Below are 10,980 nucleotides of genomic sequence, written 5' to 3' on the forward strand. Positions count from 1 at the left end.
AATTTCATACAGTTTTAAAAACAAAACTTTTACGGGTCTGGGAATCAAACTCCTGAAGAAAAAGTATAACACGAATACTGTAACCGCTTGATCAATGAGGACTCACTGATTGTATCGTAAACGTAGTGTACTGACTTCATTTTATGTTATTGTTTTGTTTGTTTACATTTCAAAACACCATAGTACTGTGCGATACCTATATGTGTAAGCTCTATTGATTATCATGTTTGGTGTTATTTTCTCTAACAGTTAAGTGATGTTTGCAAGGTGCTCGCTGAACAGAATTCTGTCTGTTTTTATAAACCGGGAAACCCTTATCAGAAATCTTACTCGAATGTTTTTATTTTTAATTTATTAGGAAAACAACTGTTTTCAACAGAATTCGATGAAAAATACATTGTTAGAACATCAAATATGCGACATAAAGGTGAATATAGGAAAAGTTTTTATTTTTAAAATCTCACACCATGATGTGTGGGTTAGTCACTTAAATAGCCTGTTAAGTTGATTTTGGACATTAATTTATATTTTGCTACACAATCATGATTCAATGACTTGTACATTATACCAGGATCCTGTTCTGAACACCAAGTCAGAAATGCACTAAGCTATGCTAAGGACAGGAAATATGAGGGTCAAATTTGACATCCACTTAGGACCATGACCTTTGACCTACCTACCTAGTTCATGCACTCTGCCTATTGTCTCATCCAAACCTACTTATTTGTCGATTTAAAGTCAATACCTTGAATGGCGAAATTAAGCTCCCAACACAAAGTATGATGGACACACAAATGAAGGTGCCATAACATAATACGTCTGATTTTCCGAAACAGGTGTATAAAAATTAAAGGGCAACTAGAGATGCTTTTGAGAAAAGCGCATGTCTTCCACAACTGCCCCTATGAAAAATGTCTAGTTTCTCTAGATGGATTAGATGAATGGACCAAATTGGACGGCTTGGATGAATGGACTCAATCAGTAATTCAAGGGCATTAATTCAAAAGTGCCTGGGCGGATTTGGCTAGTTATCGAACTTGGCCGAGTTTTTATGGTCAAACACATTTTGTTCAAGTTTGGTGAAGACCGGATGAGAAATGTTCAACTTAGAGTGTGGACAAGCTTTGTGACAGACATACAGACAGACAGACCAGAGTAAATCAATATGTCTCCCACACCACTGTCTGGTGGGAGACATAATAACTCAGTGAAACATTATCTGACTTAACATGAAGATAATATGCACACTTCCTCCTAAGAGCAAAAACTTCCTATGAAATAATAATGAAGTTTCCCTGAATTACAGCAAGTGGTTGTTGTTGAGGAATACTTAGGACAAAAAATAATGCTATAGTTAAAATACTAATGTTTGATAATCAAAGGGCAACAACTCAGTGAAAAATCACCTGACCGGAACATACACAAAATACGTGCATCTCCTCTTGCGTGTGAATCTTCCTAAGAAGTTTTGTTCAATCCAAATTTAAGTGGTTGCTGAGAATTACTACGAACAAGAATTGCGTGATGAATGAAGTGGTAGCATAAACAAGAGGGTCATGATGGCCCTATATCGCTATATCACCTGAGTTTAGTTGCTTGCTTGAACAAATTTCTTTGCAAAAGCAAAGCAAACAAGAGGGCCAAGATGGCCCTAGGTCGCTCACCTAAGAAACACACCATAACAGTGTAAAACATGTTTGACCTAGTGATTTCATGGAAACAAATGTTCTGACCAATTTTCATTAAGATTGGACCAAAAAATTGGTCTCTTGCGATAAAACATGCATTTTCTTAGATATGACCTAGTTTTTGACCCTAGATGACCCATGTTCAAACTCGACCTAGATTTTATCAAGGCAATCATTCTGACCAAAATTCATGAAGATCAATTGAAAAATACAGCCTCTATCACATACACAAGTTTTTTCTTTGATTTGACCAAGTGACCTAGTTTTTGACCTCAGATGACCCATTTTCGAAGTCGGCCTAGATTTCATCAAGGCAATCATTCTGACCAATATTCATGAAGATCAATTGAAAAATACAGCCTCTATCGCATACACAAGGTTTTTCTTTGATTTGACCTAGTGATCTAGTTATTTGGCAATCACTCTGAACCAATTTCATGAAGATCAATTGAAAATACATCCTCTATTGCCTACACAATGTTTTTCTTCGATTTGACCTAGTGACCTAGTTTTTGACCCCAGATGACTCGGCCTAGATTTCATCAAGGTAATCATTCTGGCTAAATTTCATGAAGATCAGTTGAAAAATACAGCCTCTATTGCATACACAAGATTTTTCTTTGATTTGACCTAGTGACCTAGTTTTTGACCCCAGATGACCCATTTTCAAACTTGGTCTAAATTTCATCAAGGTAATCATTCTGACCAAAATTCATGAAGATCAATTGAAAATACAGCCTCTATCGCATACAGAAGGTTTTTCCTCGATTTGACCTAGTGACCTAGTTTTTGACCCCAGATGACCCATTTTCGAATTCGGCCTAGATTTCATCAAGGTAATCATTCTGACCAAAATTCATGAAGATCAATTGAAAAATACAGCCTCTATCGCATACACAAGGTTTTTCTTTGATTTGACCTAGTGACCTAGTTTTGACCCGAGATGACCCATTTTCGAATTCGGCCTAGATTTCATCAAGGCAATCATTCTGACCAAAATTCATGAAGATCAATTGAAAAATACAGCCTCTATCGCATACACAAGGTTTTTCTTTGATTTGACCTAGTGACCTAGTTTTTGACCCCAGATGACCCATTTTCAAACTCGGCCTAGATTTCATCAAGGTTATCATTCTGACCAATAGTCATGAAGATCAATTGAAAAATACAGCCTCTATCGCATACACAAGGTTTTTCTTTGATTTGACCTAGTGACCTAGTTTTTGACCCGAGATGACCCACTTTCGAACTCGGCCTAGATTTTATCAAGGCAATCATTCTGACCAATATTCATGAAGATCAATTGAAAAATACAGCCTCTATCGCATACACAAGGTTTTTCTTTGATTTGACCTAGTGACCTAGTTTTTGACTCGAGATGACCCATTTTCGAACTCGGCCTAGATTTCATCAAGGTTATAATTCTGACCAATATTCATGAAGATCAATTGAAAAATACAGCCTCTATCGCATACACAAGGTTTTTCTTTGATTTGACCTAGTGACCTAGTTTTTGACCCGAGATGACCCATTTTCGAACTCGGCCTAGATTTCATCAAGGTTATAATTCTGACCAATATTCATGAAGATTAATTGAAAAATACAGCCTCTATCGCATACACAAGCTAAATGTTGACAGACGACAGACGACGGACGACGGACATCGAGCGATCAGAAAAACTCACCTGAGCATTGCTCAGGTGAGCTATAAACAAAATAAAAATGAGAGGGTCATGGTAAAGATTCTTCAAGATAAGTACTGAAATCTGAAGTTAAAAATTATACAGGTGGTCCAGATCTCTTTGCTGTAGCTTCATAAAAAACAAGAGGGCCATAATGGCCCTATATCGCTCACCTGTTATCATTGCACTTGAGGACAAGAAGGTCCTCAGAAAAAATATCTAAGTCCAAAGGCCAGGAACAACAAAGGAAAGAAATTTAACCAAAAAGAAAAACAAAATTCTTAAAAGGTACAGATATGTCAAAATACACCTAAAAATTGGAGGTACCATCCATGTTGTACCACAGAAAAGTGGTCTCAGTTTTTCCCTACGGCCAATAATAAACAAGAGGACCATGATGGTCCTGAATCGCTCACCTCTTCCCACATGACCTAGTTTTGAGTATGACGTCGTTTTTTTCTATTATTTGACATAGTGACCTAGTTTTTGAGCTCATGTGACCCAGTTTTGAACTTGACCTAGATATTATCAAGATAAAAATTCTGACCAATTTTCATGAAGATCCATTGAAAAATATGGTCTTTAGAGAGGTCACAAGGTTTTTCTATTATTTGACCTATTGACCTAGTTTTCGAAGGTACGTGACCCTGTTTTGAACTTTACCTAGATATCATCAAGGTGAACATTCTCACTAATTTTCATGAAGATCTCATGAAAAATTTGGCCTCTAGAGAGGTCACAAGGTTTTTCTATTTTTATACCTACTGGCCTAGTTTTTGACCGCACGTGACCCAGTTTCAAAATTGACATAGATATCATCAAGGTGAACATTCAGATCAATTTTCATGAAGATCTATTGAAAAATATGGCCTCTAGAGAGGTCAAAAGATTGTTCTAATTTTAGACCTACTGACCTAGTTTTTGACTGCAGTTGACCCAGTTTCAAACTTGACCTAGACATCATCAAGATGAACATTTAGACCAACTTTCATACAGATCCCATGAAAAGTATGGCCTCTAGAGAGGTCACAAGGTTTTTTTATTATTTGACCTACTGACCTAGTTTTTGAAGGCATGTGACCCAGTTTCAAAACTGGCCTAGATATCATCAAGGTGAACATTCTGACCAATTTTCATGAAGATCCATTCAAGGGTATGGCCTCTAGAGAGGTCACAAGGTTTTTCTATTTCAAGACCTACTGACCTAGTTTTTGATCGCAGTTGACCCAGTTTCAAGCTTGACCTATACATCATCAAGATAAACATTCAGACCAATTTTCATACAAATCCCATGAAAAATATGGCCTCTAGAGAGGTCACAACGTTTTTTCATTATTTGACCTACTGACCTACTTTTTGAAGGCACGTGACCCACTTTCGAACTTGATCTAGATATCATCAAGATGAACATTCTGACCAATTATTATGGAGATCCATTCATAAGTATGGCCTCTAGAGAGGTCACAAGGTTTTTCTATTTTTAGACCTACTGACCTAGTTTTTGACCGCACATGACCCTGTTTAGAACTTGACCTAGATATCATCAAGATGAATATTCAGACCAACTTTCATACAGATCCCATGAAAAATATGGCCTCTAGAGAGGTCACAAGGTTTTTCTATTATTTGACCTACTGACCTAGTTTTTGACAGCACGTGACCCACTTTCGAACTTGACCTAGATATCATCAAGATGAACATTCAGACCAACTTTCATACAGATCCCATGAAAAATATGGCCTCTAGAGAGGTCACAAGGTTTTTCTATTATTTGACCTACTGACCTAGTTTTTGATGGCACGTGACCCACTTCCGAACTTGTCCTAGATATCATCAAGGTGAACATTCTGACCAATTTTCATGAAGATCTCATGAAATATATGGCCTCTAGAGAGGTCACAAGGTTTTTCTATTTTTAGACCTACTGACCTAGTTTTTGACCGGTTGACCCAGTTTCGAACTTGATCTCAATATCATCAAGATGAATATTCAGACCAACTTTCATACAGATCCCATGAAAAATATGGCCTTTAGAGAGGTCACAAGGTTTTTCTATTATTTGACCTACTGACCTAGTTTTTCATGGCACGTGACCCAGTTTCAAACTTGACCTAGATATCATCAAGATGAACATTAGGACTAATTTTCATGAAGATCTTGTGAAAAATATGGCCTCTAGAGAGGTCACAAGGTTTTTCTATTTTTAGACCTACTGACCTAGTTTTTGACCGCACATGACCCAGTTTCGAACTTGACCTAGATATCATCAAGGTGAACATTCTGACCAATTTTCATAAAGACCCCATGAAAAATGTGACCTCTAGAGTGGTCACAAGCAAAAGTTTTACGCACGCACGCATGGACTGACGGACGGACGACGGACGCTGCGCGATCACAAAAGCTCACCTTGTCACTTTGTGACAGGTGAGCTAAAAAGTTACTAAAAATAGGCTATTTATAGTAACCTAAAAGGGAAGTAATTCAAAAGAAAATTATTGTAAGTTAACAAAAGAAGGATCTGCCAAATAAATCTGTTGACATAAATGAAATTTCAGATCAGTATCTTCATTAGTTACGGAGATATACCCATTTTAATTTGAAACAAGGCAGTCTGAAAGACAGCATAATCCCCCGCCACTGCTATGGATAGTGAAAGGGTAAAACCTTTGATTTTAGCTGTGACCTTGACCTTGAACTGACACGGCTGACTCATGAATTCTGCACAACGTCTTGATGAGGTGATCATTTGACCAAAGTTTCATGAAAATCCTTCAAGGGGTTTAGGAGATACAGAGCTGAAACCTTTGACCTTCAGTTGTGACCTTGACCTTGAGTTGACATGGCTGACTCATGAGTTCTTGATGAGGTGATCATTTGACCAAAGTTTGATGAAAATCTTTCAAGGGGTTAAAGAGATACAGAGGGGACACCAAATGGAAGGCTCAAACCTTCGACCCTTAGTTGTGACCTTGACCTTGAGCTGGCATGGTTGACTCATAATTTCTGCACATCGTCTTGATGAGGTAATCATTTGACCCAGGTTTTATAAAATTCCTTCAAGGGGTTTAGGAAATATAGAGTGGACACGAAATGGAAGGCTCAAACCTTTGACCTTCAGTTGTGACCTTGACCTTGAGCTGACATGGCTGACTCATAAGTTCTGCACATCACCTTGATGAGGTGATCGTTTGACCCAAGTTTGATGAAAATCCTTCAAGGGGTTTAGGAGATATAGAGCGGACACAAAATGGAAGGTTCAAACCTTTGACCCTAAGTTGTGACCTTGACCTTGAGCCGGCATGACTGACTCATGGGTTCTGCACATCGTCTTGATGAGGTGATCATTTGACCCAAGTTTTATAAAATTCCTTCAAGGGGTTTAAGAGATATAGAGCGGACACAAAATGGAAGGCTCAAACTTTGACCTTGAGTTGTGACCTTGACCTTGAGCCGGCATGGCTGACTCATGGGTTCTGCACATCATCTTGATGAGGTGATCATTTGACCCAAGTTTTATAAAATTCCTTCAAGGGGTTTAGGAGATATAGAGCGGACACAAAATGGCAGGCTCAAACCTTTGACCTTGAGTTGTGACCTTGACCTTGAACCGACAAGGCTGACTCATGGGTTCTGCACATCGTCTTGATGAGGTGATCATTTGACCCAAGTTTCATGAAAATCCTTCAAGGGGTTTAGGAGATATGGACCGGACACGAATTTGTTACGGACGGAAGGACGAAAAGACTGACGGACGGACGCAGACCATTCCTATAATCCCTCCGCCACGGCGGGGGATTAATAAAGGGAGGTAATTTGACATAAATATCTACCCTGATTGGCTTGGTCCAACTAATGACAATAATGAAATTTCAAATAAGTCCTGTAAGTACTTACTGATATAAATCCATTTTGACTACAATCAGGGGAGGTAATCAGATATAAAATAACTCTGGAAACTACGATTGGATCTGATTTGTCATGGAATCCAAGATTTATTGTTGTTGAAGATATTTTGGAAGTTTATATCAAATAAAACCATAAATGAAGTCTCTATATGGCTGCAAAAGCCAAAATAGCCAATTTTGGACATTTAAGGGGCCATAACTCTGGAACCCATGATGGAATCTGGCCAGTTTAAGAAAGGAACCAAGATCTTGTGGTGATACAAGTTGTGTGCAAGTTTGGTTAAAATCAAATCATAAATGAAGTTGCTATTGTGCAGACAAGGTCAAAATAGCTAATTTTGGCCCTTTCAGGGGCAATAACCATACATGTCAAGTTCCGTGGACAAATTTCCAGGAGAATTCAATTGAAAATCCAGGAGTGTTGATGAAAATCCAGGAGATTTTATCGACCAGCATTTTTTAGGAAATTTTTGGTCGAATATAAAACTGTATAACAGATTAGATCTAAATCATTTTCCTTTCCGAATTGATTAACTGATTTGGGCAATGTTTTCAGGGGCTTAAGTTGCATTTTAAAACATTTTAACTCTTATCATGCTGGACACGATTGATTCTGCCTTTGCGACCAGTGTAGATCATCTGTGCAGTCTGATCACGATCTTTACTGTTTGCCATTCATCAGTCAGTATTTTTGGTAAGCACTGCTTTAAACAGTTAATGGTACTGCCCAAAATGAAAGATGGACAAGTTCATTTTAGAAATTGACAGCAGAGTAAACATAATAAAGTATTAATTTAAATTTATTTATTTTTCATTTGAGCAGAGGAATTGGATGAAATTTACTGGGGAGTCTCTTTTATGTGAATAATCTGCTGGTCTTTTACACATTCCTAGATATTTAGCGCATGAGCAGTAGCTAACATAGATTGAAAATAAAACCTATTTCATCATTTCAAATTAATACTGAAAAGTGTTTTTTACTCATAAAAATAAAATACAAAATCATAGCTGTAGATCTAACTCAAGTTGTTTCCTCACTAATTTGCTATCAGTGGTAATGATTGCCATCACTCTAATCCTAAATATCTTTTCACACTTATTAAATCTTACATAAACAAGCTCCTGTCTACAACTCGTTTAAATGGGTCAACCGTGTTGTTGTAATTATAAAATAGACTGGCCCGGTTTATAGGTTGGTCAGGGCTACGATATGTATTGTATTTTGCCATCGAAATATTTCTATAAAATGCTTCTTCCCCTTCCATTTGGATCTGTCTATGTTTACAAACACGTTTGTTTATTTTATTGGACTGTACATCATATAATGTAAACCACCACTCGCCAATTAACACAATCTAAAAATAGCACCATACACACCTCGTCGCTTGATTTCCACAATGCTGTTTGTCAATTTTGGTCAATTTGGAGTGTTTGGTATCATTTGTTTCGTCTCGCCGAGCTCTATCAATATCCTGATTGTTTCCTTGTGGAACGTATAAAACTAGAGTAAATCGCATTTCCACAAAGCCCTAAGTCGTTGAAAACACTATAGCTTATTTCCACAATGCCACATATTGAAATGCCAATGATATTGTCATATCACATCACGTGACAACAATATGAGGAACATGGCGAAGTTTCAACTAAAAAGGTACATACTTTGAAACAGATATTGCAGATTATTTATTGCAAATAGAGAATATTTACTTGCTATTTATTGCTTTTTACAATTTCATAAATTAGTGGTGTATATAATTTTTGCCAAAAGAGCGCAACCTTTGATGCAAACTCAATGTTAATGTGTATTACATTTTCGGATGGTTTTTGTTTCGGATACTTGATTGTACTTTCAGTGTAAGACTAGTGTTTTACTGTTTTTATTAGTGGTATATATAGTGTATAATAGAGAAACAATAGTGTCCAATAAACGGTCAGTTCTCACTTTTGATCAATAGACATAGATATGAACAATACTTACAGGACAAAATCGATACAAAGGGTGAGCAAGAGGCTTGTAGAAATAATACAAACAGTTTGGTTATATGTTTTTATCTAGATAATGTCCTTTCTGTTACTACGGGCAAATGTTTAAGACTTTTTCAGCAAAAGAAAATTGAACATGTACAATCTGACAGGCCTATTTTTCTATTGATAAAACTGCATATCATGCCGACGGCTGGCCGAAGAAGCAATGAGATAGCCAGTGTTTTAGTATTACATTTAGTTAACAGGTCCTGGAGCATTCAACCATATGTCGAACTAACTTTGGTCCCAAAATAGGAATTACATAATTACATTTGCTCTGAAAAGATTCATAATTGATAACAATAATGATGAGATATTATAGAAGTTTTGTTGTCCAGCCCATTTTTTTATACAAAAAAAAAAATTGATAGTGTCCAAAGTAACATTTAAAATACTTTACTGTTTCAAGAAGCATACAGTCTAGTGTTTCTTAAATATATCTAAAACATTTACGACACTGGCAACAGTTGCAATCAAAATGTCCTGGAGTAGCTACAGTTGACTGTTTAAATCCTGTGTTTTTAGTGGACATGCACATTTATACTGAGTTCAGCTTTACATGTACACAGGGTGTACTATTTTTATCCTAATGCATAGTACTGTTCATACACATAAACTTGTTGATTTTATGTTTACATAAATAGTATGCAGTATTTGTATGAAATTTGGGTAAAGTATACCTTAAAATTTCTATAAATTTAAGGTATCGTACTTTGAAATTATTCAGTATTCATACTGCTATTGCGAATTTGTGTTAATGAGTCATTTTAAATATCTGCACTATCTATAAAGTTTCATACTTTCCATGTTTTATTCTAAAATTGATCAAAAGATACATAATTACGTTTTTAAAAGCTGATTCTGGTAATGGTGAAATCTATAGGCCTAAAGTCTATAGACTGGTACGCTGCGTCTTTTTGGTGAGATGGAAGTTATTTCATGAATGTTAGTTTCGCAGGTAACAGTGGTTTCATTGAATATTGAGAGTCATTCAATAGTTCTGCTTCAGTATTGGTTGTTGAATTTTTGTAAGGAGATCATTTCGGAGTATTGCATTATAGAAAGTTGTTCAATAGTTCTTTGTATAAAGCAATGCTTGAAAGTTACTGAATAGGGCTTTTTCAGTTATTATTAAGACTTTAATATGACTCAGTGTGAATATTCATCGCAATAATGTTTTTATCCTTTTTAGTCAGTGTTAAACAACGAAAAAGACAGTTTGCAAGGCAGTTTTACCTATTTTTGAAAGTTCTTTTCATTCCACAACGGCCTAACTCGAAGTTGCAGTTTGGAATTAACTTTCAATACTATAATATTCATTTTCATGTGATTTTTTAAAAACATTTTTTTAATTTCTTAAAATTCTATTTTATTATGTCTTTTGAATTTTTTACATAAGTCTAAAGAATACAAACTAAACTAGTTCTGAAATTTTCAATTTTTTTGACCAAATAGTTGCAAAGTTATTGATACCTAAACTTTCGATTTGCATTTCCCAAAATTGCAAAAATGGCACTTGGTGCATTGTGGAAATAAGGCGACGACCTATTTGCAGAATGTCATCAGTGCGTGACCTTTTAAACTGTTATCAATAGAGTGATAAATTACATCAGGCACAGTGCATGCAGTGTGTAATTAGGGATTTAGTTTGATACAGGAAACCATTAGCTTGGAATTTTG

The sequence above is a fragment of the Mercenaria mercenaria genome, chromosome 7 (assembly GCF_021730395.1).
Source record: "Mercenaria mercenaria strain notata chromosome 7, MADL_Memer_1, whole genome shotgun sequence".
In the NCBI taxonomy this organism is placed as follows: Eukaryota; Metazoa; Mollusca; class Bivalvia; order Venerida; family Veneridae; genus Mercenaria; species Mercenaria mercenaria.